At 41.0% G+C, this 27759-nt stretch overlaps 1 long non-coding RNA gene across 1 annotated transcript; it reads left to right on the top strand.

The window, feature by feature from the left end:
- Window positions 1–1261: 1261 nt before the first annotated feature.
- On the top strand, window positions 1262–6998 carry LOC136060875 (uncharacterized). Its single transcript, XR_010623397.1, has 3 exons — window positions 1262–1472; window positions 5914–6073; window positions 6449–6998. It is a non-coding gene; the product is annotated as an uncharacterized LOC136060875 (long non-coding RNA).
- Window positions 6999–27759: the final 20761 nt, after the last annotated feature.

A 27759-nucleotide genomic window follows, 5' to 3' on the forward strand; every position in this document is an offset into this window, starting at 1 on the left:
AACATTTTCAGTTATAAGGCTCCTGTAGTTCTGCAGTTAGCAAATACTTCAATTGACACTGTTGTCAAACCAAGGACATAAAACTGAGAGTGTGATATGTTATCTGCTGCCAATTACGTAAGTTCATGATGCATAAGTTATTGCAAAAAATAAGGTCATGACTCCTAAACCAGCTCCTTTTGAAGTTGTAGTTCTTTTTAAAACCTCCTGCGTATTTGTATATTTTAGTTGGTTAACTCTTAACTGAATTTATGTAACTGCTTATGAAAATGAAATATTATATTAGATTAAAGAAGAAACCAGAACCTTGCACAGTCTACAGGAATACCAACTTGTTGATTTTGATATCAACTGCTTATAGAGAGTCTGTTATCTAAAATACGGTTTTCAATTTCTAATCTTTATGAAAAAGCTGTTTGAAAATAAATATATTTGACTACCAAAAATAAACATTTAAGTTATTATGGACTATTATTTACCAAGTAGGTAAACTGATTAAGACTCAACCTCCCCAGTTCTTATTTTACCTTCTGTATTTTCTTTTGTGGCAATCTTACTCTAATCACTGAATTTATCTGACTACCTTCACTTATTTTTCTGTATGACTATATGTGACTAAATGTGATAAGTCATCATTTGACTAATGCCAACAAAACTGAGAACAGTGCCAGAGGAATAAATCACTCCACTGAGAGCTGGAACAGTAAGATTCTTCTTTACATCTGAGCCAGAGGCTTTAGAAACTTTAAGAATCTAACAGTTATGATGCTGAAGATTCTTAATGTGTTCAACCTAATGCAGAGGATTTATTAGAGGATTTTGTAACGATAGGAACCATTTTTCACTTCAAGATAAAAAGTTTGACTTTCAAATAATATCTCTTTTCAAAACTTGATGGAAGCATGACCTGTGGAGTATATTTGGCAAAACCTTCTCTAGAACAGCTAGTATTCATTGTTCTGCCTCATTCTGGTCAAGGACTGAAAAACATATGTTCTGCAGCTTACTGCATGATTTTACCACAAGTCTTTGGGCTATTCTTTCTGAGTTTTTGGGACCCTCTAGCAACTTCTATTGCCCTGCAACTTACCAAGTTTATACAAACAGTTACTTACTCACTGGTCTGGAGAAAGACCAATGCAACAGTCCAATGAGCAGTCTAAGTTCAAGTCCTTGTTCCAATTAATGTTTAATTATTCATACAAAGTGACACTGGTCAAACAGCAGAGACTGAGGAAGCTGCTGTTCAGAATATGTGACGATTTGGTGGCCAACATGCCTGCCTGAGATACAGGATTTTGATATACAGACATCTTGCAGGACAGAAGCTTGAAATCTGGATTCCTGTATCATCAGTGTCTTGATCACAGATGGTTATCTGGGAGGGGTAAGAGTTTTCCTGCTCACTGATGTATTTTAAGTCTCTCCCTGAGTATGAGAACCTTTCCTAGATAAGAGCTTTGTAAGAACTGGTAAGTACCTCCAAAAAGTTCTGGTCTCTACAGAATATAATTTATCAGTAAAAAAATGGGAGCTCAGATGGGGATATGACTAGTGTTGTCGCAACCATGTAGGTCCAAAGTGGTTTGGCCATTGTGATAATGCCTCAAAGTCCTGTGTTAGAAGGAGAGGTCAGCTTGCAGTGCTGGAGGGCATGAGTCGTGGGAAGCCTGCAGAATGCCAAAGCATATGCCTGCCTAAGAGTCAGACTTGTAAATCAGTTGTTGTTACAAAACTTTAACAATGGAGAAATGATCACATGCAAATACTGGTTTGGGCATTAGGCTCATGAGTCTTGTTTTTAAGCACTTCAGTTGACCCTGATATGAAACCAGGGACTTAAAACCAGGAGCCTGAAATGTCATTTCTTGCCTCCAATCTACCACGTCTGATGAGGATAAAAAGAGAGGAAGTGGATGGAGAAATGAGACAGGTCATTTGGATTCTGATAATTAATGTTCCTTAGAAAATAAAAGTTTTGAAACTTTCCTGGAAATGAGATTTTATGATCTGCTACAATGGCCCACAAGGGGGATGCTGCAACCTACAGATATTGACCATTGTGGTATGACTAGGCAATTCATTTTCATGAGTAATTTCCAGAGCAGCCCTCAACCATGCAGTCATGCATACAGTATAACAGTGTGACATAGAAGAAAGGCTCAGTTAGAGGCCAAAGATTATACAGATTTATTAATATTTGGGGAAAAAAAAAAGCTCCTAACATCAGCAGAAAGCAAATTGAGCAACAGAGTGGGGAAGAAAGACTTGACAACAAAGCATGCTCTGAAAGGATGTGATCCAGAGCACGTTCAACTCAATGGAACGTTTTCCATTGATTTCATAAGATCTTGGATAAATCTCAAGGAATCAGAGACACTCTGTCATATACCTTTCCCATTCCTTTCTCCATTGGGGTGGAAAATGCAGTATTTTCCAAAACCAGCATCTTACTGTGACCTGGAATCACAATCAAAATGCTCGTTCTTGGGTTGTTAGAAGCACGAAATCCTACCTAAGCAGGCCCAGAAATGGCCTGACTTTTCCAATGGCTGACCAAATTATAATTTCTCTTTAACTGTATCCTTTTCTTTTTATTGAAATATCTTATAACTAACTTTAAAAACCACTCTGCTTTTTCCCTTGAAATTTTGAGAATAATGGAACACTTGGACCTATAATCTTATTTCTCTTAAATTCTTCTCCATAAACATTTTTCTTGTAAAGTTAGTGACCCATTTAATCATCTTCTAATCGTGTCTAGTGTAAGTAGTTATAGCTGTTACTTTTAAGCGTTTATTAAATACTTCAGTAGTTCTTAAACCATGCCAAGGCATACTTGGAATAAAAGAACTTTGAACAGGGAAGACTGAAAATTATGTTGTAGAACTGAATTCGAACATTTATCATTCAGAAGAAAAAAAAATTCTGTCAAGGTCCCTGTTCACAGCTGTTTTAGAAAGTGATATACTTTGTCCTAAGTGAGGCTACATGGATCATGAATCATGGTCCCAAGTGATGTATCCCCAACATCAGCTTGGTTATCTACTTTCAAAATCACTCCTTCTATTGTGAAAAAAAGATTTGCTGTCTAATGTAAGTAGTGTTTGACAAAATAATCCTGCTGTGATATCAACTCTTATTTCATCCTACACACTGGAAAACATAATTTATCTTAACACTAGACATTGAGCAAGGCTAGCTGTGGTGAAGTGGAACTACTGGGGTTTCATTTTACTATTGAACTCAGTTGAAAACTGAACAGAAGCCAAACATGGTTTAAGTACTTTGTTGATTATTTTCTTTAACATGGTGTGAAAGACCAAGACTGCTTTATTGCAATGGGTGGGTAAGTTACCAGCAAGACATGCTGAGATGAGGAATTGGTGACAACACACAGAAACTGAACTCCATGCTACTCCCCATCACTCTGGAGATAGAAGAATAAATTTCCTTACAGAGAAAACCAGAATAATTTTAGTAGAAAATGCTTGACAGAGAATCCTGCTGCTTGGTGGATAGCAGCTTTGTCAGTGATCAGGAGGCCAGTAATGAACACTTCCAGGACCTTGAGCACAAGCCCTTCAACTCCTGCAGGATGTACTTGTTTAAGTGCCTGCTCCTCATCTTCTTCCCCACCAAAAAGCAGCAGCATGCCAGCTGCATCAGAAAGCTCAAATTCCAGTGGATGAGGATTTATCCATCCCCTTCACTAGGACTGAGGGTGCTGGCTTTGGAAGTTTACTTTGTGTTTCTTCCTTTGGAATCCTGCAGGGTAGCATCAGTAGGGATAGTTGTCCTTTATCAGGCCCAAAAGTCATAGAATCATAGAATCCCCAAGGTTGGAAAAGACCTCCAAGATCATCCAGTCCAACCATCCACCTATCATCAATGTTTTCCCACTAAACCATGTCCTTTAATGCAACCTCTAAATGTTCCTTGAACACCTCCAGAGACATTTCTCCACCACCTCCCTGGACAAGCCTGTTCCACTGCCTGGCCAGTCTTCTCAAGTTTTTCCTGCCAGAATTTCCAGTTTGTCCAGCCTGAATTTCCCGTCACAACTTGAGGCCATTCCCTCTAATTCTATCACTAGTTGCACAGAAGAGGCCTACCCCCACCTTACCACAGTCTTCTTTCAGGTACTTGGAGAGAGTAATGAGGTATCCCCTGAGTTGCCTTTTCTCTAGACTAAACAATCCCAATTCCCTCAGCCACTCCTTATAAGACTTGTGCTCCAGAGCCCTTTCCAGCACTGTTGTCTTTCTCTGGGCACACTGCAGGTCCTTGATGAAGTAAGGGGCACAAAACTGAACATAGTACTCAACGTTCAGCATGACCAGTGCTGAGTACAGAGGGAAAAATGAATATACACAGACTAATAAAAGGCATTTACATCTCCTTTTCTACCCAAGGAAGTACACAAAAGCACCACGATGTCAAGCCTTACACCAGAGAAGGAAAAAAATGCAGTAAAATTAGAATAAAAGAATGGAAATGAATAGAAAAGCAGTTCTCTGCTATTCACAGAATGGCTGAAGTTGGAAGGATCCTCAGGTCCATCTGGTTTAATCAGGCAGGGCTACCTGGAGCAAGTTACCCGGGACCATTACCTTGCTGTGTATTTTGTTGCTATGTTTTACAGCACACTGGACATTGAACACCAATTCCAGTTTAAAGCTTGTCAAGCACAGATAGTGTGTTTGGAGTTTTCAATTTGACTTCTGACCCAGACCTCACTGGGGACAATAGGAATCCCTCTGGGTTTGATAAGCTGCAGTAAATGCTCTTTCCTCAAGGACAAGTAAGCACATAGTCATTACAAGGTGGTTAAAGAGAATTGTCTTTACCTAAGGACTTGTTTACTCAGATTCATTCTTCACTATCAGCTTGAAGATATCTGTGAAGAACCTGTGGGGAACCTGCAGTTTTCTCTATTTGGTTTGATCTCAGGTTTTATTTTAGTGAATTTATTTTAGGTGTGACAGAGCGATACTGGCAAATCTCATGACGTTCACTCTGTCCGTATCACATTTACTTAGTTTGTTTACCAGGAAGATGTGATACTATGATGTGAGGAATGAAGGTGGGGATGGGCTTTATTTGTAGAAGGAGTTTTAAAATTTTGATATTGTTGTCACAAATAATCTCAAGTTGGAAAATCCTGATTCAGAAATGGGGATACAGAAATGAGAATCAGTTTTATGGGCAGAAACAATTACTTAATCTGTGCTGTGTAACAGCTAGCACAGAAGAATCCTGAGCTTGATTATATATGGAATTAAAATCGATGGTAAAGATTATACTGTGTTCTTCTGTTGACTTGCTCCAAAGGGTGAAAAAAAAGTGACTGCTTTTCTGTGTCCACACACTGAAGAACAGGAACATCAATCTTGCTTTCCAACACAAATCTCAGGATGTACCCAGACACATGCTACACTTCACTACACAACTATTCATTTCTCCTTTGTCCACTTTCAGCAAAAGGTTCATCAAAACTGCGGAGAAGTTTGATACTCGTGGTGACAAGTTCAGTGCTCCTTTTAGAGCTGAATCACATGAATTAGGAACTAAAGGGGACAGAGGGCATGGGACAGAATGGGCACTATTTTTAGCACAGGGGCATTCTTCAGTATCCCTGGCATCACAGGCAATGTGTTAAGAGGGGTCTCTGTCTGGGACACGATCCATGGAGTAATGTTTGGAAGAGAGTAGCAGGCTCCCTTACAGTTTGCTGACACCTGTTTCTGTGTTCATTTTATTTTATTTGTGCACTAATATTTCAGACTTGTTATTATTTCCCCTTTTAGGGGGGGTAGAAGACAGAAGTGGTGACTTCCCCTGTGTGTTTTGTCTCTGTGCTTGTTTCTAGTGACCATCTGACTGGCCTCATTGTCTTTCTGTTCTTTTCAGAGCACTACTGATGATATACTGCATTTTGTGGGAATCCAGCCTACAGGGACAGCTTTACAAGCCATCGCAGGCTTCAGGCGTCTATTTTTATCAAACTGAACAATTGTTGCTTAGAAAAAAACGAGACCCCTACTTCCCGGGCCACGTGTGGCTGACCTCGGTTAGTCCGAACTCCTTTGACCTCAGTGCAGCTTAAGCGATGTGACAGCCCCTTTAATTCCCGTCTTTGAGAGGCTCATGTGATAATCATGCACTTGCTCTGTCAGAGAAGCCAGCAAAGACGATTCTGTCTGTACTTGCTGCCTGCAGCAAACCTTTTCTTGCCTTCTCTCGTCCACCAGATTCCTTTCATTTTGTTGGTTCTATTCGGGAACAAAGAGGACTTTGTTGAATTGCCTTTGTGGTTTATTTTCCTGAGCCTTGAAAGATAGCAGACTGTTGCCACAGTTTTATCCAACCCTTTATCACATGCACAATACTCTGAATGTTTGAAGGAGGCTAGTGAGTGTCCGCCTAACTCTGCTTTTCTTTTCAGGTTGGAATCAAGGACTGACTTCAGGATGCCAGGTTAGAAATAATTCCTGGAGTGAAAACTCCGGGAGGAGTCTGTCCACACAGCTGCCAATAAGGCTGCAGTTAGAGGAGCTACACTCAATAAATTTTGTATTGTTTCTCATGTTCTGTGATCTTACCAAGTCCTAGAATCTACCTGGATATATTTATTTACAGATGTATAGCACATCCTCATAAAAAAAATTATGGTTCCAAGTTCAAAACGATGCACTAACTGTCCACTCCAGCTGCTAACTCTTTAAAAGTGTTAGGACATAATAAACTGCTACAGTTTCCAATTTGCAGATGCAGAAAGGCAGTGGCAGAATGGTTAGCTAAAGGGCTCAAGTACATAGGCTTTACCATAAAAGACTTTTCCAAATCTCCAAATCTCAGCACAAGTCAGTAGCATGGAAGAGACTAAAAAGAGCGGCTGAGTCAAGTCAGAAGCTGTGGATGCTCCATCCCTGGAGGCATTCAGGACTGAGCTGGATGGGGCCCATGGCAGCCTGATATGATGGGGGGCAACCAGCCCATGGCAGGAGGTTGGAGCTGGATGACCTTTAAGGTCCTTCCAACTTGAGCCAGTTTGTGAAGCCCTAACAGCTACCTTCATGACCTGCCACTCACTTCCCAGTACAAATCTCCTAACACATTTCTCTTATTTAATGCATCAGAACTTCATTTTAAGGGATGGAAAATGTGCTGTTACTCAAGGCTGCACTTGAGTGAAAGCTTTATATATGTTGTCTCTGTCGCCAGAAGAACAGAACATGGTCCTGGAAAGTCTCTGTACAAGGTAATAACAGAGAGTTGTTTCATCAGAACTCTTCCCATGAGGGACGAGGTCTAAGATCTTAGTATTTAGTGGAACAGACCAACATCTCTGAAGGCGTAGTAGACATCATAATACAGTCCTTCTGAGCTCTGAATGCAGAAGGTCAGGCAGTGTTTAATCCTGGGGGTGACCTCAAGGACCTCAAGGGAATTTCATCAAGGATGTAGTTAGTTTGTATGTTGCAATGCTCTGTAAGAAATGAGCCTGGCATTTCAGAGATAAAATTTGAAGGCAGCACCATTCCAGTTACCCAACATGTTTTGTAAATGGGATTTCTGTGACTCTTCAATGCTAGAACTGTCTGATGTTCAAAATTGAAACTTTCAGCCCTTATTCAGGCAAAGCTCATGCAAAAAAAAACAAGTAGGAATACTGCCTAGAGCAGAGTGAAATAAAAACTGGGATCTGCTGCTATGTTACTTGGCTCATGCTGCAAAATTTCAGTAAATTTGTCACTAGCAGGCAAAGTGAGCAGTTTTGACAGCTATTATTATATTAAATTAAAATGACAAACAAAGGCATTAATTTTTAAAACCTTTGAAAGTGTGATAAGCACATTCCCAATGAGAAATATGTTTCTTTCTATTTGACAGAGCATTGAACATTCATAGTTCTTCTCTAGGTAGAGGAAAAAAAAAAAGACCTGGTTATTTGAGGCAAAATTCCTGAAATATTGTTTTGTAAATCTCTAAGCTTTCCCTTATTACTTTTTATTCTCAGAAGTATTTGATTATTTTACTGCCCACAAAAACGGTAATGGTAATAAAAAAATAAAACTGTCAGTGCAAACACAGAATACTCAACGTATTGTATGAATTCAAGTATGAATTCAAAGTGTACTTTTCAACATTAGCAATCTTGTCCAGTAGTTAAATGGTGCTCATAGTATGGGGTTTTGGATTGATTTTGTATCCCTTATGCTATTATAATCCTTGAGTTGTTTAACTCTGGTTTCACCTACCATGGCTCCTTTTGAACTCTGAAGCCTACAGTAACTTGGACAGGCATTGAAAACTGTACACTCAGAGCCACATAAGAGTTGCAGCAGGCACTTTGGAGAACAATATGTTTGGAAAGAAGTGAGGATGTTATGGATGCTGCCATAAATAGCAACGATAACAAGATAATATTGCTTATCCATAAGTAACACTTGCGAGTGAATGTGTTTTTACACAACTGCTAGGAATTCAATCACTTCTAACAAGATGTTTAGTCCAGGATGTTGGCATTTCTCATGACTGTTGATTTCCCTGAATGGTATTGAGTGGCTTCTGTCTGCTGTATTTCTCTACTTGCATCTATCTCTATCTAGTCTAATAGCTCCTTTAAATGTGAAGAATTGCACTGAGTCTGTGCAGGTTCATTCTGTTATGCCAGTTTCCACAGTCAAACTCATATATTTCATCAATTGCTTTACTTTTCATGTGGGATTAAAATGGAACAAGGCTATTATTGTTACTCATATAAGCGTACTTGTGCATCTACCCCACCACTAGGTGGGCACACAAACATGGATGGTCCTTATGATTAGTAAGTTGATGTAGTCATCGAGCCACCCTCAATGATATTTGAAAAGTTGTGGCAATCAGGTAAAGTCCCTGGTGATTGGAAAACAGGTAACATCACTTCCATTTTTAAAAAGGGTAAAAAAGATGAACCCAGGAACCACCAACCCGTCAGTCTTACCTCTGTGCTGGGGAATGTTATGGAACAGATCCTACTAGAAACTATGTTAAGGCACTTGGAAGGCAGGGAGCTGATATGGGAGAACCAGCATTGCTTCATGGAGGACAAATCCTGCTTGAGCAACCTACTGTTCTTCTACAATGGTGTAACTGCATCAATGGACGACTGAAGAGCCACTGATGTCATCTATCTCAACTTTAGTAAGGCTGTTGACATGGTATCCCACAAGAGAGAGATATGGAGAGATATGGATTTGAGGGGTGGACTGTTTGATGGATGAAGAACTCTCTGCAGGGTTGAGTCCAGAGAGTGGTGGTCAATGGCTCAATGTCTGAACGGAGATTAGTGCCAAGTGGTGTCCCCCAGGAGTCAGTGCTGGGGCTGATGCTCTTTAATGTCTTCATCAGTAACACTCACAGTGGGGTTGAGTGCACCCTCAGCAAGTCTGCTGATGACACCAATCTGTGGGGTGTGGTTGACGTAACAGAAGGATGGGATGCCATCCAGAGGGACCTAGACAGGCTTGAGCAGTGGGCCCAGGTGAACCTCATGAGGTTCAACAAATCCAAATGCAACATCATGCACCTGGGTTGAGGCAACCCTCACTGCCAATACAAGCTGGGAAATGAAAGGATTGAACGCAGCCCAGCCAAAAAAAGACTTGGAGGTAATGGTGGATGGGAAGCTGAACATGAGCCAGCAATGTGCCCTCACAGCCCAGAAAGCCAACCGTATCTTGGGCTGCATCAAAAGAAGTGTGGCCAGTAGGGTGAGGGAGCGATCCTGCTCTTTTGCTTTGTGCTGGTGAAGCTTCATCTGGAGTGCTGTGTCTAGATATGGAGTCCTCAGTACAGGAGAGACATAGACATGTTGGAGCATGTTCAGAGGAGAGCCACAAAAATGACCCAAGGAACAGAACACCTTTCCTACAAGGACTGGCTGAAGGAGCTGGGTCTGTTCAGCCTGGGGAGGGGAAAGCTCTGGGGAGACATGATAGCAGCCTGTCAGTATCTAAATGGAAGTTACAGGAAAGAAGGAACAAACTCTTTAGCATGGTCTGTGGTGACAGAACAAGGGAAAATAGTTTCAAGCTCAAAGAGGATAGATTTAAATTAGAAATAAAGAAAATATTTTTTACAGTGAGGGTGGTGAGGCATGGAACAGGATGCCCAGTGATGTGGTTGATGCCCCATCCATGGAGACTTTCAAGGCTAGGCTGGGTAAGGCCTTGGGCAACCTGAACCAGTTGTGGTGTCCCTGTTCACTGCAGGGGAGTTGGACCAGATGGCCTTCAGAGGTCCCCTCCAACTCTAAGGTTAGTTCTATGATTCTATGATTCTACACGCATGTCCCCATAAGCCACACATGTTCTTTTCACATTGCAAAACGTCCTTGTTTCTAATTTTCCAAGGAATTTTCAGGAGACTTAGATCAGACTTTTCACTTGCTTCTAATTTACTTTTTACTTGTCCATATCATTCTGTCCTCCCTGCATACCTGCCTCAAATACCGTTGCAGCCTGCTGAGATCAAGATCATGAGCTGCCCAGAGTAGAGATGCTTCTACTTCTGACTGTTCCCTGTTCTCTCTGAGTGCATTGGCCTGAGAACTCACTGTGTCTGTGTTATTACGCTGGGGTGCTGGACCAGATGAGAAAGAGCTGCCAAGAAACCCACAGAAGAAGAATGCCTATGGAAATGAAGCGAGATAGGACAATATATATATTCCTTTATCTAGGCGAGTGCTCAGAAAGCAGCTGCCACTGGAGAAAGCTCAGGTCCTGTAAACTGTGCTGAGAAGAGGCACAGCTAAAGGAATTTTTCACTTGTCACATCCTCAAGGCTTGTTTTTCAGAACACAGAAATGCTTTTTATTCTCTCAGAAGCCACCTTCTACACATTTACAACTTTAAAATCAGCCCTTTTTGGGTTCAGCAGAATTAGGGTTATTATTTTATGTTAATTTGCCAAGCACTCTATTCACATTTAAACAATTCAGTTTAATAGACATGTAATTATTGTCTATACTGCTTATTACATATTCATATATTTGAAAAAAAAATAATTAAACATTTATTTTCCTGCCTCCTTTCAGTCCTCTCAACCACTCTTCCTCTTCAGGAAGATCACGTAATTAACTTAGTTTCATAGATGAGGCATTGGAAGAAAGATGAATCTTTACTACTTGCTCCTTACTTCCTTCTACCAGGTTGCTTTTAGACTCCCACTTAAATTAATAGATTTGCTTAGAGACAAAGCCTGAGAGGACAGTTTGCTCCTGAGACCTCTTCAGTGACACAGTGAAATGCCACATTTGACGATGTGCACCCAGCATGGTTCTCCCTGAGAATATTTCTGGAGGCCACCACCTTTCCAAGCGATGTTTGATGGAGTGCCTCATATCATCCTATGAACTCCAACTCATGAAGCAACAGGAGAGGTGGGAATCAGCTCTTGGAACAGTGATGCAGGGGGAAGTGTGCCTGTGTGTTAGCAATTGAGGCTTCCCAGTCTGGTGAGGCTGCTGCTTCCCTCAGAAGAATGAGCCCTGATCATGCTCAGTCCTCCCCCACAAGGCTGAAACAGAAGCACAGATCCAAAAGGCAAGGCTGTTCTCATCAAGATGTTGCCTGGTGTAAGAGAGACACCTGAGGCCAGTGAAGAGGCTGGAAGATGCTGATTGAAGCAGCTGAGGCTCCAGCCAGGCACGCTGACCCTACAAGTCTCAACAGGATATGGCTGTGGATAAGCAGGTGAGCAAGTCTCCTTTTTATGTTATTTATTTTTTCCTGTGTTTATTACCATTGAAGCTTGTTTTTCCTTTTTTTTTTTTTTTTTTAATGAAGAGGTTGTGTTTTGATAGTATAATTGGTGTGCAATAGCATTGAGGTGTTAGGATGTCCAGATCAGACCTCTGTAGGATGGTAGATTTCTGTATAGCAATAGTAATGGTTAAGAAGAGCGAGGGATGATGTGGGAGCACAATTCAAAGAAGCAGACGTGCGTAGGAGGAAGAAAGTGGTGGAGCAATGCATGATGACTCTTAGAGATCTGGGGACTTATGAGTACACTTGATAGCCTTAGTGTTACCTCCCAGATCTGGAGAGGAAGCTGAAGCTCCATGTGGATGGTATGGAACTGAGAAGAAACCTGTGTATATCCTGCATCATTGATGCATGTGCTGTAAAGGGATACTGCTTGTGAAGGGTGTGTGGGGAGGAGGGAGAATACAGGTATTACTTCTTGGCAACCTGGTTTATGGGTGGTTTATTGTTGGCCTGGCATATGTAATACAAGAAGTGGAAATCATGACCTATCTGTTTTGACTCCCCTGGTGGTCAGCTAGCTGTGCACATGCTCTTGTGGAAGTAAGCATGCTGTCAGACCCATGCTTGTCTTGATATGGCACCTGACTCTCTGTAGGAGGTGGTAAGTGGAGTTTGCCTAGGTGCAGAAAAGTGTTTGGCTGCCAGTAACTAAGGCAGTAGAGGAACCTCGGCTCCCACAGCAGAGAGGAGAGTTTCAGATAACTGCCCTTTTGCAGGTGAATAATTTAGCTTTTTTTTTGAGTCTCTCCTTAGAGCTTAGAAAAGGGATGAGCAACAGTCTTTTCGATTGAGGTACTCGTGGAGGATACAAATGCATTTTATTAGATTGCCTGAATAGCTGGAGAATGTACGTGTAACATACATCTGTATGAGCTTACTGATATTTTCAATGTGGATATTTAATGAGAAGACAAAGAGGCCAATCTCACAGACCTTTACTGCAATGTCCAACCCTGAACTGGTTGCCAGCAGCTGGTGAGAACTCAGAGTGATGAAATTCTCCAGAGTGATAGCAGTTATCTCCTCTGTTGTTACTTGTTTGTTGAAACTGATGATGTTTAATGCAGAAAGCCTTGAAGTTGGCCTGCTGCACCCAGAAGCATTGCCTTCATTGGCAATCTGGATGATCTTTAAGGTCTCTTTCGACTTAAACCATTTGATTAAGTCATACTAGGTGCACAGCACAAACTATGACGGCTGCTGCAAAAGCAATGCCTCCTATTTTATTATGCCAGTATGTGACATCAGAGGCAGATATTGGTGGTATGGCATCACTTTTGGAGTGATCTGCATAATCTATCAGGTCACATGATCTGTCAATCCAACATCTCAGCAGCTTGAAGGCACTGGCATGAAGAACAAATGTGACTGTGTATCATCAATTTCGGACAGTTGTCCTTTGTTGATGAGAGTGAAATAGTGTGCAAGGTTGTAAGTATGAATATGAGAATCAGGTTCAGCAGTGGTGGAAGCAGTGATTGGAATGTTGTTGTCAGCCTGTTGGACAACAGCTGCCAGAAAGCTGAAAGCATGACCTGCTTGTAGTGTGTTTTTTAGTGCTGTGAGGCAAACAAGGGTTGAGCACAACGTGTGGATCAAACAAGCTGTGCATGAGTAGGTTCAGAAGCCCACGTCCATCGGACTGGAGCTCCAGTTGTTACTTGGTACAAGTAGTCCTGCACAGTGGGAATGAAGCCTGTGTATTACATATTCTGAATACTGTCACAATGCAGAAGAAGACAATGAGAGCAGAAAATTCTTCTGATATCTCAACAGGGAATAGATTTGGACCTCCTAATTCCAGTGTCTCTTAGAACTTACTGCACCTCCAGCACTTAGATTTGTTTCTCGTGTAATTACTTTCCTTTGGGGACTCCTCTTTCTCAGTATTGGAAACACGAAACAAGCTGTAACGGGCTCTGTTAAATTATTCAGGAGATGTGCTGGAGAGGATCCCTGGAAGTCATCCCCTCACTCTAAGGCAAGATCACACTTTGCTGGAGTATCCCTCTGAGAAATTCCTGTAACTCCTCCTAGACACCTTGAATGATGCAGCATCAACTACAAACAGAGCCTGCAATGCTTAACTTCCCTTATGCTTAACTTTTTTTCCCCCCTCATATTTCACCTCAGTGCATCCTTGCTGCTAATCAAGCCTACAATTTCTTGTCTAACTCTTGACGCATATGGCAAAGCTTTCTTTTGGTAACAGCCTTTCCTTCATAGTGGACAAGTGTTTGGAGGCCTTTTTCTCTATCAAGACTCTCTTTCCCAAAGCACTTAATCTTCCAGCTGTGCTCCTCTGACCTCTATTCAGCTTCTCTGAACTGCTCTTACGGCATGAGTTTTGTGTCCCTGGTGACCTTGTTGGCAATTTAGGTCTCACGTTCACTGTGTAAAGCAGACCAAGGAGTGAGTGAGGAGGCATCTTGTTCCAAAGACCAGGACGCAGGACTCTGGCTGAATTCTATCATTTACTTCTAATGGATAAAAACTCCATGAGGGTTTGGTGACCTCTCTATTAGTCTTGGGGAGGAGAGCACTGGCCACGGCCTGGGGAGTTCTTCTGTGGCATGTTGGCCCTCCCTGCTCCATCTGCTTTCTATTGCGCTTGAAAAGGAAATGAACTGAGCTAAATGATTTCAAAGTGACATTCCCCACACTGCACTCTAATTCCAAAATTGCCAGCTCCATGCAGCTCCCAGTATTAAAATGTTTAAAATAATAGCCTTCGAGAAGAGCCAAGGCTTCCAAAGGGCCGTGCACCACCTCTGCTACAGCAATAAAATGGTGGCAAAATAATTTCCATATGCAGTGGATGGGTGTTTGGTTATTTGGGGGTCGAGCGCAGTTTTGGCCCTTGCCAGGAATTTCTCTAAGCCAGGAGACAAAATTACTTTTTTCCTTTGTGAACTCCTTTTAAATACTGTGCTGACTGATATATCAGCTGTGGTTTGGTCTCCAGTTGACTACTCCAGCTTGCTGGTGCAAATTTTGCAAACGTGAACGGACAAAAGAGATTAAATTTTTTTTTTTTTAAATATGGACCATTCTGTATAGAGAGGTAAAACAAGTTTTTACTCTCAGCCCTTTGATCTGATTAGTTTTTCATGTGCAGCTCTGTAAATATCTCTGTAGCAATGGTAGCAGTTGTTTTGTTTAGTCTGACATCTATTAAATACAACTTCAGTGTGATGTAACATCTGGGACAAGAAAGATGATAGCCACAACAGCAGGCAACAACCAAAGATTTGTTAGCTGCTGGTGGTTTGCACATTACAGCTCAAGAACTGCTGGCTTAGAGAATTCAGCATGTAAACCTGTAAGATTAATCATATTTTTTACTAAATTATTGGCTGATTTATACTGTGTTCATTCTCTAATGCTATCTCCATTTGCTCCATGCACACCTCATTTTTTCCCCTCCCCTTATACACTATTTTTTTTTAATCAGATGTTTTTCTTTCTTGAAACTTACCTCTGAAATAGGTCTGCATAATGTATCTACCAGGATGTGTTGTCACTGCTGTATTGTCTTGAGTCCACTTCTGGAACTTATTAGGTTGTTGTAAAGACTGTTGTATATATTCTGTTAAGGTTATATTTTATAAGTATTCCTTGTCATACCTTTAAGTGACATTTATTTTTGTTTTCAACAGATTAAATTCTGCTCATTCTGAATTTAGGTTCTCATTTGCACGCAGCTAGGAAGATACTATGCCTCCATTTAGCTGAGCATCGAAAAGATCAAACAATTTTATTGAAGTGTAACTATCACTTTGATGTGAAAGTTGTACTGACACTGGAATGAAAATTAGTGTCTTCTTTGTCAGTCATGATTCCTCCGAGTTCCAGATGTAGTGTTGATACTACGGGAAAATAACCTGACCCTGCTGAGTCCAGACACTGTGGTTAAGTTTTGGGTGACATTAGGTCAGACTTTCCTTTTCTTCAGTAAATATCATTGCCTTGAATTTTGGCTCCATTCAGCTGGTTTGTGAAGTTGGAATTTTTTCTTTTGGTCCCGATTACAAGTTATTTTGTTCGTTCTGGATTTTTCAGCATTCTCAATAATTCCTGAAATGGATGCTATTTCCTATTGTAGGCAGGAGAAATAACATTATAGTCGAGACGCTAGACTGAGATTTGTAAAGTTTTGGTGGAATCATGTGGAAAAAGCTGGCTGTATTCTGTGGAAGATTTCAAAGACATTAAGTTTGATGTTTTACCTATCTATCTATTTATTTATTTATTAAGCATGGTGCTTGACTTTATAAAAGTTGCTGTGTGGGTTGGAGGAGGCTGTAGGATGGGGACAGCTCAGGAAGCTAGCTGGCTGCTGGGAATAATGCAGGAATGAAGAGCACTGGCCTTTCCATGGGAATCTTTACTGACCCTTCCTTTGTGTTCTCCCACTCAGGTGGTGACTGATATAGATGAGTCAGGGCCAGATCACTTCAAAACCACTTTCTTCAAGACATTTTTCAACTCGGTTCTGGGATTATCTGGAAATATATCAGTTTGTTGGTTTCTGCATTCTTGCTTGGACTGGTATGTTAGCTTCTCTGGAAAATGCAATATTTGGTCTTCCACTACCAGTTTTTCATTTTTTAAATTCCTTAGAAAAAAAATCTCAAATTTCATTTCCCTGAATTTTTCCTTTTATTTTCTGGTCTAATACTTAAGGCATTAGCATATTTCAAATGATCCGACTGTGATCTCAGCTTTTTAAAAAAGAAGATCAGTGAGCTAGTCCCTAAGTAGGGCCCTAAATAAGTACCTGCAGACCTGGCTCTCTGAGGGCTCTATGAACACCAGCTGTAGTTGCATTCAGCGAGGTTAAACCAGGTGGTGATTTTGGTGGCGTTGGCTCTCTGGTGATGCAGATGGCTACTTGCCTTAACCAGAGCTCCAGCAATCCCTGAGTATACTCTGGGAACAGCTCTGCAGGGGAACGTCCCTGGTTTTTTTTTTTTTTTTTTTTTTTTTTTTTTTTTTTTTTTAACAAAGCAGCTGCTTCCAACAATGGTTGGTGCCAGATGGCCTGGAAAGTTAAGTGGGTAGTTAAAGATTAGCTCGTGGCCTGAAGGCTATAGCCTTTTGAAAGAATTGTGTTCAAAAAAACACAGGGAAAAAAAAAAAAGAAAAAACAAGCAGGAATTGGTTCTTGAGTTGTCTTTAGTAAAAGGAGCAGCTGATAGTGGAATGGCATCCTTCTTTGGCAACACTTCATATCACTCACAATGAATATATCTAAATTCTTGTTTCCTGGATCCCAAAGGGGAATCAAGCATCCAGAGAGATTTTCTCTGCTCGCAGGTCCAAGCCCTCTGTGTTCAGCACACTGCACTGTTTGTCTCTGCTTTCTTTGGGGCTTCGTTGCCAGAGCTACCTCTGCCAGCCAGTGTTTACCACTTCTCTGCATGCACAGAACACTGCAGTGCAGACTGCAGCCTTCTGCCTGGGTCTACCAGCTACGTGAAGCGCTCGGCAGACAGCTGGATCCTGCCCCTGAGCTATATCTACTATCCCATATGCAATTTGGACCAGGTTTCCAGCTTTTGCTTAATAAAAGAGACTGTAGCTGCTCCTGTGTTTAGCCTGAGCAGCCATCAGCCATGCTCCCCACAGCCCCGTTGAGGCTGTGACTGCTTGGCCTTCAGTGCTGGAGCGTTGGGGATGAGCTATAAAACTTTCCTCGTAATTCCTAACTTGCTTATGCCCTGAAACTTAAAAGTGTAGCACTTTCCAAAGTACCTGGCTTTACAAAGTACTTGTAATTCTGAGTACTTTTATTACCCATGTGAAGGCTTAATTCAGTTTAACTTCATGGACTTACTTCTAGCAGAATTATTCTTGATTCCTATCCATGTGAGATGAGGATCATATTCCATGACTTTTCAACCTGGGACCATTATATTTTCAATTGAAAGCATCAGCGTTTAGTCTGTATACATTTCCAAACCTAAATTATTCTGAACTTTGAGTTCCACCAATTTATTTCATTGATATTTTGATTTCTTGGCCTGTTTTAGGACGGAAATTAAAGTTGAAATATATAAGAATTCCCTCCAGATTGGAAATTCTGCTTTTAAAGCAGATTTTGTGCAGCATGGGATTCTTCAGTTGCCTAATTTAACGTACATGTATATACATACACTTCTCTGATGAGCACCTTGGGACTCTGACTAAAAGTTCATTACAGTTGAGTGTTCCTTGTAACAGCATTTGGCAATTTACCAATAAATGGAGAAATATCCAGTTTTAATCCAGCAGGAACTGTATAGTAACTTCATGGGGAAACTTTACATTGATCAACTATTACAAATATCTTATAAGGAATAAAACATATATTTGAAAAAAAAGAAAACCTATTTACAAGCTAAATCCAGCTTGTAATGAAGAAAGAAAGCAAGAGAAGTAAAATCATGATACCCAGGTCAGTCTGATGTCCTTGGGATTTTTCTGTGTGGGAATTTGGCACAAGAAGATCTGCCGTGGCAAAATTAGAGTGTTTTGAGCATGCTGAGCATCCCTTTTAAGCTCCCCCAGGCAGCTGTTTCACACTCCCCTCTTCTCCCTGCATGCCTCCTCTTCATCTCTGATGTTTGGAGTTGCCTCTCTGCTGACCTTCCTCTTTCGCAAACCATCTTCTCCTCTGCCTTGCAGGCCTTGCTTTAAACAAAGACCTGTCTTTAAATGTTTAATTCAAGAACTTTGTTTTATTTTTTTAATTTCCTCTTCTCCCCCTTTCCCCTTTATCACCAGGACTGTGACACCTGCAAGCAAGGGAGGAGCCCTTAGAGAGAGGAAGGGAGGGTGAGAGGGAATACACGGAGTAGAGTCATTTAACTTTCTCTCCTCTCCTCCACCTAATGCTGGAATCTTTCCTATTACAGTTGGAGAAAAGTGAAATTATTTCTTCTCGTGTCCTGGCAGCATGTCAGCTTAAAGCTCCCATTCCCTCAGAGGGCAGTGGGGACAGTGGGTGTTGAGCGCCCCTGAAAATCCTCCTACTTAGGAAGCCCTGCCTGCAAAGGCTGGGCAAGGTCAGGGTTGGCCCCATGTGGCCACAGCTCTTCTGTGAGTTGGGCCTGGGCACACCTGACATATGCCAACCCTATGGCTCAGCTTGTCTTTTGCTATTTTCGTCTTTTCCTTAGGGAGACAGCTTGGCTGCTTAACACAGTGCTTAATTCTCAGGTCACGATCTGCATGTCTTCAGGTCATAGGGGACTTCTGGCTTGCCAAGTGTTAAACCTTCTGTGTTTCTAAGCGTTAAACCTTAATGTGGTTACTGCTCTGTATTTTGTTTGTTTTGTGAAGGCTATAACATATATCTTAAGGGTGCTGAAGACAGTAACTCCAGCTTTGTTTAAGGTATTGGAACTAAAAATGTTTCCTGCTACTAACACATTGTGGAAATGTGGGATGCTGTATGCTTTGTAATATAATACTTGCATGTTAAGAGAATGGACTACTTTATATTTCCTTGCCAAGGGAAATATTTACTTAATTTATTTTATAATATCAATTTATATGTCATTTAAAAAAAACCCAAACACCTATTTTTCTTAGCTTTTGTGTGTATTAGGGGATGGAATCTTAAATTTATTTTCAAAGTAGTAGCCACATCATGCAACTTATTCTACAGGATGTGGGAGTGTTGACCTCTTTTGTCACTTGTAAAGCACAGCTTAGTTGGGATACCTGGTTGGTTCTTCCAGTTGCTGCAGCACTGGCAGCCAGCAGGTAAATGACATGTGGACCAGGCATGCTCTTTTCAGAGTCTTCTCATCATCTTACTCATTTCTCTGATAGCTTTGGATCAGCACAAATTTCATGTTCTTCTCAGCATCTGCTGACCTCAGTGATCTGCTGAAGTCAGTAAACCTCTGCTGACCTCAGTGATTTTGCTAAGAACTATGATGTGTATGGTGGCTTTCCTGTCCTTAAGACTAATATTTTAAGGACCTTTCCCAAAACTCACTTTAATAGCAAGCCTCTAACTGACCTAAACAGGCTTTAAATTGAGTCTTCTTGCAGAATTTGCTAGTGTAATACGAAGAAGATTTTGCATCCTAACATGTTTTAATCAGAAGTACCTTTCTGCTTCTGGACAGAGAGGGTAAAGCTTTACTTTCTTGGGAAAGGAGTCAGTCCCTGAAGTGGAATCTTATGTAAGATTCTATGAACGACTATTCTGAAAGCACTGAAAATTGTTCAAAAAGCCAGCTGGCAAATTTTTAATCTGGTTATAAAATTGTGTGCAAATCTTCCTTCAGGGTAGTTAGAAGAAAAGGAAATGCTGAGCTATGATATTTAGTTGCTATCTAGAGCATTGCAATAAAGAAGAAAGAACATACCTAACTGCCAGAGGGCCGTGCAGTGCACTCTCTTGTAAGTTTGTGTTTGCCTGGTCTCCAATCAGTGCCTGGTTGTGCACTGTATATTTGCCGGTAGTATTTGTTTGACTTAGTTCAGACCTTTAGGGATACCTCTGCTCTAAGTGGAGGATGTGCAGATGCATTATACTACTTGGCTATATAAGGGAGTTTTACACAGACACACACTTGAACAAGATGTTGCTATACAAAACAATAAAAAACAGTGATTGTTTTTCCTTCTATGTTATGTATAGGTTAAGGGGCAAGACCTTTACAACTAAGAACTTTGTTCTTTTGCTGTTCTGGAAGAATTTCTGTCTCTTTACAATGTGTTATTATAAGAAGCCAAATTCTGATCTCACTTATAAATATGAAACCTTTATGAAATATAAGAGTCTCGAATGCATGTAAATGAGAACAGGATTTTACTTCATTCTTTAGAAATTTTCAACAAAGTAGTGCTATAGGGAAACAGAGCTGAAAGACTTCGCAACAGTCTTCGGTTTGGATCAAGGTAAAGTCTGTATCACTTCTGAAGCAGTGCATTTAAATTGTACTAGAAGATAATCAGTACTGTAGACACCATTCCTTTCCCAGTCAAGAATTTTCAATGCCTCTCTCTTAGATATTCTGTCTGTCAAACCTGAATCATCTTTATTGCACTCTTAATCCAACTATTTTTTTTCTATCTACCAAGAAATATTGCACTACTAATTGATTTCTGTTTTGCTAGAAATATTTTTTGATGTTTTCTACCTAAAGGTTCTCACAGATGTATTTTCCAACAGAACAATTGTAACTTAATTAAGGCACTATGGAGCAACAAGAATAGAAACTATTACATCTACTAACAACAGTCATATCTGATTGCTTATCAGTGTAATAGAAAAATGATTTAATTAAGCGCCTCTGCTTAGTCAAGTGGGTTTGCAGTTTGAGTTTGCCATTCATGTTCATGGAGCCAAAACTGTTTGGTTTTGGGGATTCCAGAAATTCATGTATTTCCAAGAACAGCTGTTGTCACCAGAATGGTATTTAAGGTGCATGACCTGTGCCAGGATGCAACAAGAATTTCCATTCCTGAGGAGATAAGAATTGAAAGGCAATTGTATGTGCCCGTAATGCTAAGTAATTGTATGTACAGTGTCAATGAATGTGAGGAGAGCATGCAGCTTGCTGAAGGACAGAGGAGCTTTGAAGAGACTAGCTAGTGAACAGGGAGAAGGGGATTGATCAAGGCAGCCCACTATAGACTTGGACAAGGAGATGAAAACTGTGCGTAAAGGAAACTCTCTGGAAATTGGCTCTGCTTCACTGACATTAGGAAGATGCAAAGTGTGAGTGGGAGTTTTGCGCCGTGCCATATTGGTGGAGCTGGAGAAGTGCTTGCAACAGTCAATGGGAAAACCTCAGCAAGTATCCCTAGTGTAGACAGGGCCCCATTGAGCTGTTAGGAGTTAAATCTGCAGGAAATAAAGGGAGGGGGAGAGAGTGTGAGAGATGCAGTACAGACCGTTCCTAATAGGAGTAAAACTGCACATAGCCCGGAATACAATATACGGAATATAATTGAAAAAGATGTTTTGAATGAACAATAACCTTTAAATTCTTTAGTGTGTGTTCTCTGAGCTGTAGAATGTTCTGATTGTTGAGGCAATTAGCTTTTAAAAATAGTTATTTTTTTAGATTTTAATTACATGCTGCATTTTGCCTTTGTTATTAGATGGGGTCAGTAAGGTTACTGAAGTAATTATTGCGCTCTGCTTGGCACTGGTTAAAGCATAACTGGAGTAACTGAGTTCAATTCTGTATGAAAAAATGTGGAAAAACCAAAGAATTTAGAGGAGTGTAAGAAAGATAGTAAGAAGTCTGGCATTCAGATCTAAGAGGGAAGGTTAAGATAACTTGGCACCTTTACCCTAAAGGCAAGAAGAGAGTGGGAAACGTAATAGCAGGAGACATAAAGGAATGTTATAAAGAGGACAAGAATCAATTATTCTCATTAGTCAACAAGGATGAGACAAATAATAATTGGCTGAAGCAGAAGGGAAGTTTTAGGTTAAATATTAGGCAAAACTCTGGAAGAACTGTTTGGCAGTTGGACAAGCTGCCAAGAACCGTTGGACAATCGCTGTTGTTGGAGTTATTCAAGGCCAGACGCCCATCTACAGGAACAGTTATAGAATAATTAAATCAATCCTGCCACAGGCAGAGGGGTGGGCAAGGGGTCCTTCCAGCCTCAGTGACCAAGAGTTTGTTATGGATCTACCTTTTCAGGATTCTTATTTTGTAAACTATCAAGTCTGCTTTCAGAGGGAGAACAAAATTTTAAAGCCGCTCTTCGTAGGGTCAGAAAACATATGAGACATAAAATTATTCCCTGATCTGTGGCCATGCATTTCTTTTTACAGCTTCTTAGAATCAGACTTCCTTTCCTCTGGGTGTCTCTGCTTTGTCCCTTTGAAAATATGAGCTCTGGGAAAATAAAGTAGAAACCAAAACCAAGTAGAATGGCTTTGGAATTATTCATTGCTATTCACTGCTTTATGGCAGCTTTTAGAAGTTGAATTGTAAATAACCTCTGTGTTTTATTGACAATATGCTCCTCATCATCCCTACTACTTATATGGAAGAAAGTGATTATGCCGAGAGCAAGCTGTGTCTTCCTCATGTCAGCAGACCTCTTCCCACTGGCTCTTTGGTGTACTCAAAGCAAACTAGGAGTAACTGCAAAACGTTACTCTGGTACGCAGTTCTTACCAGCAGAATTTGGCTCAAACAGTGGCCTGAAAACATTCTGTTTCTAGCTGAATGACATACACCAAGAGATGGCTCGAAGTGCTGGGCACTATGTTTACAAACAGGGAATATCATTTTTAGAGGTATGTTGGGCTGTTTTCTGCACATCTGAGATTAGAATCTGGCTGCCTGATGAGACAGCTTACACACACCCTGTGAGGCACTGCAGAGATGATAAAAAGGGCAGTGAGCTAATTTGTATTGCTAATAGTGGTCTTAAAGTGGTAATTACATATGCAATTATAAACCATGAGCCCAGCCTGTTTATTTTTCCCCTGTAGTGCTAATGAAAACCAAAGTAGTCTTGGTGTTTGTGAGATCCCGAATGCACTGGAAGCAATCATTCAGCTGGCAAACTGAAAGCAGTGGCATGGTATGACTCTGATTTGGTTAAAAATTAAATTATATAACAATAAAATAATAAAGTAAAATTTCTACCTTTTTTTTTAAATTTCTTTGGAATAATGGTAAAGTCAGATGAAATCCTATTTGCGAAGCCTGAAAACACTGAGCAACCCCTACTGTCTGGAATTCCCAGTCTAGCCATGCTCTGTTCACTTCTATCCAGTAACATCTCAGAAATACAGGGATAGGTTTATTGCAGAGATTACTTCTCTAGAAGGTAGGCAACAGTCAAAGAATGGGGGATGCAATTGCAGTGTGGTACACGACCTATAAAACTAAATAACAGTGTGAGCTTTACTGTGAGAAGCCTTCACAGAGCCACTTCATCCTTTATTTTATTTTTATTTTTAAATCTCCCAACTCCCATTTGTCACAAAGCAAAAGGCACTTCGATGATTTGAGGTGGTGTTGTGGGAGGGCCCCTCTGTTTCCTGGGAGCTATGAGGATGAGCCAGGAAAATTCACTCTGGGGGACCTGCAGTGGATCTGTGTGCTGGCTGGCTACTGCCAGCCATGGGATGACCTATGGACACCTGTGTTTGTCTCCGTTGTGGACCTTTCCACGAGCTCCATGGGGAACCACAGACATCTCATCTCTGGGCCAAGCTGTCCTCGTCATGGGGATTTTCTGACCAACATCTGCAAAGCACAGAATGAGAAAGGGGAATTGCTTTACTGGGCATTGTTTTCTCCTTCTGGGGAGTCAAAGGAGACTGTATCATAGCATTAACTCTATATTTTTTCTCTAAAAGCACAATGTACTTTTGATGAGTATCTAATATTTAATATACATTAAAAATACAAGAGCAATGATCTTTGAATTGAGTTGTCCTAGACAAATGTTATCAATATATGTATATCTAATAGATCACCCATATGAGAGGGAGGGAAATGAACCTTTTATTTTGCAATGTCTATTAATGAATTTATGTGCAAAACTTCATTCAATGGTTTGTGGAACTGCAAATGTTTTCTGTCTTGGCTTAGATCTTCAGCCTCAGTTAATTTTTTTTTCTTTCTTTTTTTTTCTTTTTTTTTTTTTTTTACTTTTCATCCTGGACTAATTCACATGTGGATGCAAAGGGGAAAAGTACCTCCATCACCCCTTCAGTGTTGAATCAGTGCAGTCTGGAGGGTCCAGGGGCTAGGATTTTCTACCCACAAAAGGGGATGATGTATTAGCAGTGATGGTTAAGCATTCCTAGTAACACTTGTACTTAATAACTCAAAGCTGTTTGATGTGGCTGTGCTTTTTCTGCTTGTGCATCCCTTTGCCTGCTAGCACCACTCTGTAACCTCATGCACCCTCAAGACCCATCCCCCTCACTTATAATTCACTGGAGAACTTGTGACATAACGGCACTGAGGCACTGCCTGCTCTGACTTTCTCTGTGATGTGTTTTAAACAAGATTCCTGCTACAAAGTTGAAAGAGTAGAGGAAGAAAACCCGACATGACTTTGGGGTAGTGCAAACGAATCATAGGAAACTCACTCTAGAGATATCTCCAGAGACTAGTCAAGACAAAAGTTACAGCACAAGCATTTGGAAGGGGGCCACTGCAAACAATTTGTCCTCATTCCAGTTGAGCAACTGTAAGCAGGGACATTTTCAACACAGGCCATTTAGGGACAGAAGGAAAGATTGGATGGCACTAAAAGAAACTACACAAATACATGGTGATAGGATGACTCGGCCACCCGCCACACATACTCTGCTTCTTCATTGTTCTTTCTCCTATCATCCCAACATCTGAAAAGGTCCCACCCCAGCACGGCGGCATGGCACAGCGCAGACTGGCATAAATTGACTCCAGGTGACAATATCACCTTCCTCAGTTGGCGGGGAGGGAGGGCAGGGGCCATATGTGTGGTTGGAGTTGAGGACAACAATGTAAAAAAACAATTTCGCTTGTCAAAGTGAGCAATATAACAAATGGAGAAAAAGGAGTTTTAGCTATGCTGAGACATGTTTGTTTGTTTGTTTTTTTTTGCTGTGTGAGTCTTGGATTTAAAGGGCTGCAGTCTTCCTTCTTTTTTGAGGAAATACTTGGAAGTAGCTATTCCAATTTCTTTAATCCTTCTCTTCCCCCTAACTTTACAAGCTGTTCTTACTCTGCTGTTTTCCTCAGCATGCCAAAGACACCATACCTTTCTGTGGAAAGTTTCTGCCACTCTGTCTGATTTTGTATTCATGCTGCATAAATAAGAACAGGACCTCCCTCCAGCACCTTGGCATGGGGTGGGGAGTTGGATAGGAGGATGGTGCATGATAGAAATATTATGTAAGTGAGGTCTGTATGTCTGCAGCCCCAGCTCTAGAGAGCCATTGTCCACAGGTATTTTATAATGGCCTTTTTCTTTCTCCTTCTGAGCACCACATCACAATACGGTTTCATTCAGTGAGGACCTGGCATTTGGGGGCTGGATGGCTCAGCTGGCCCATTTTGGGATGGGGTGCCGTTCATCTGTAGGTCAGTGCTTTGAATTCTGCCCACATGGTTGGCAGCCGGGAGCCGTTCTCCTCTGACGGCCGCGCAGCAGCATATGCAGAATTGCTAGGAAGTCTCTGATCCTAGACACCATGTCTAGATCGTAAAAGCTACCGTAACAATTGAGTCTAAATGGCACCCTTCTTGGCAGTTGAAACAGAGGCCAAGCAATAAAAGGGCTATAGAGAATGGACTACTGTCTAGCATCTATAAGCTAATAGTGAGGAACATGGGTGAGGGAGTGTGAGAAAGTATGCACAGTCTGTGAAGGGTCTTTTGGGCGAAGAAAAAGGATTTCAGACTCCTAGACTGAAAGGCCAACACCTTTCAATAGCAGAAGAATCATTTACAAATATGAGAACAAAGCCATTGTTTGTCCTCGTGCGTTTAACAATGATGCTTCCTGTTGGCATCTTTTTCCTGCTAATAACGCAGTCCCACAATTTGTATCTTTGCAGTGCTGCACGAGCACTAACTAATTAATCCTTTCTCACCCCTTTGAGGCAAGTAGTTTTTTGTTTCTGATGGTCTGTAGTGGAGATGCATTCCTTAAAACTGTTGTGGATCAGTATAAAAATGCTACTGAAAGCTGACTATACTGCTAACCTTGGGATTTCTGTATTTGATATGACAATTTCAGTACAGGTAGGCTACAGCCAGTTAAATGTCTTGCTGAACTGAGGTCTTAATTAAAATAGGTGAGAGCTACTTCTTGAAAATAGTTCAGATCAGGGCAGGTTTTCACTATAATGATATGAAGCAAAAAGCCCCTCCTTTCTGCCCCCCAAACAAATCAACTCCCTTTCACTGGAATAATCTCTGGCTGTCTGACCTTATTTATTCAGATGCTGACATGAATCATCATCTGAACAAGCATTCCCTCCTACACCTGCAGTATTTGGGGTTATAGTCCTCCTTGGTTTTCTGCAGCAATAAGAGCTCAGTGTTACTTGGAGCTGTCCTCCATCTGGCAGGCCATGAAGTCCGCAGGAGCACAGAGGTCTTTCTGTAAAAATGGAGACAGCCCAGATTGCTTTCTTTTTACACAACATCTCAAGAGGGCTCTAGACTTTTCTCTTTTGCAGCTATAGTCAAGTGTGCTCTCTCTTTCCCTCCTATCTCCTTTTCATGTGATGACCTTTTCTTGGGGTGAAGAAGTGCGTGGGTGAGTTTGGGGGAGGGGTTGTTCTTCTCAGTAAAGCCAAATTGCAGGATGCAGCACATCTTGAGCTTGGCAGCCTTTCACACTTCCCCAAGAGGCAGCTGAAGGGCCCAAGCAGGGGTAAGACGTTATCAGCTCACTTCGAGCATGCCAGAGCATATCTTTACACACAGATAGCGACACACTGCCTGCACCACAGCTGACCTCCATGGACCAAAGGAGATTGTTTGGTGGTGGCTAAGGGAATATCTCATGTCATCTGTACACTATTACAAGGCTGAGTACTTAACAAAGAAGTAACTCAGCAGTGTTAGCCATAAACTATGTACAAAACTGAAGGCAGAAGTTAAACTTTGTTATCTGCCAGTCATTCATTGTTTGGAAGGAATATCCCAAGAGCACGGCTGAATGTCAGTGTCTTAAAGATCTATACATTGCTGTTGGAACTGGGTCATTTGTCACCATCTGGGATTATGCCACCAGCAGTATACGAGCATATTCACAGTATTATTTAGCTCCAGACAGATTTCAGCCATATGGAAAAAGTATAATATAGTGAGAAATTCAATCCTTTAATAGAATCCAGAGCACCCTCCAGAATGTTTTCTCTAGTTTTATTTCTTTGCAATGCAGTCTTAATAACCACTGATGTAGCATTTAAATTGAAAGAGATGCAATGTCTAGATAAGGTGGGAGATCT

Source organism: Cyrtonyx montezumae, unplaced genomic scaffold, assembly GCF_038088225.1.
Source record: "Cyrtonyx montezumae isolate F1298 unplaced genomic scaffold, pur_monq_1.0 scaffold_10, whole genome shotgun sequence".
NCBI lineage: Eukaryota > Metazoa > Chordata > Aves > Galliformes > Odontophoridae > Cyrtonyx > Cyrtonyx montezumae.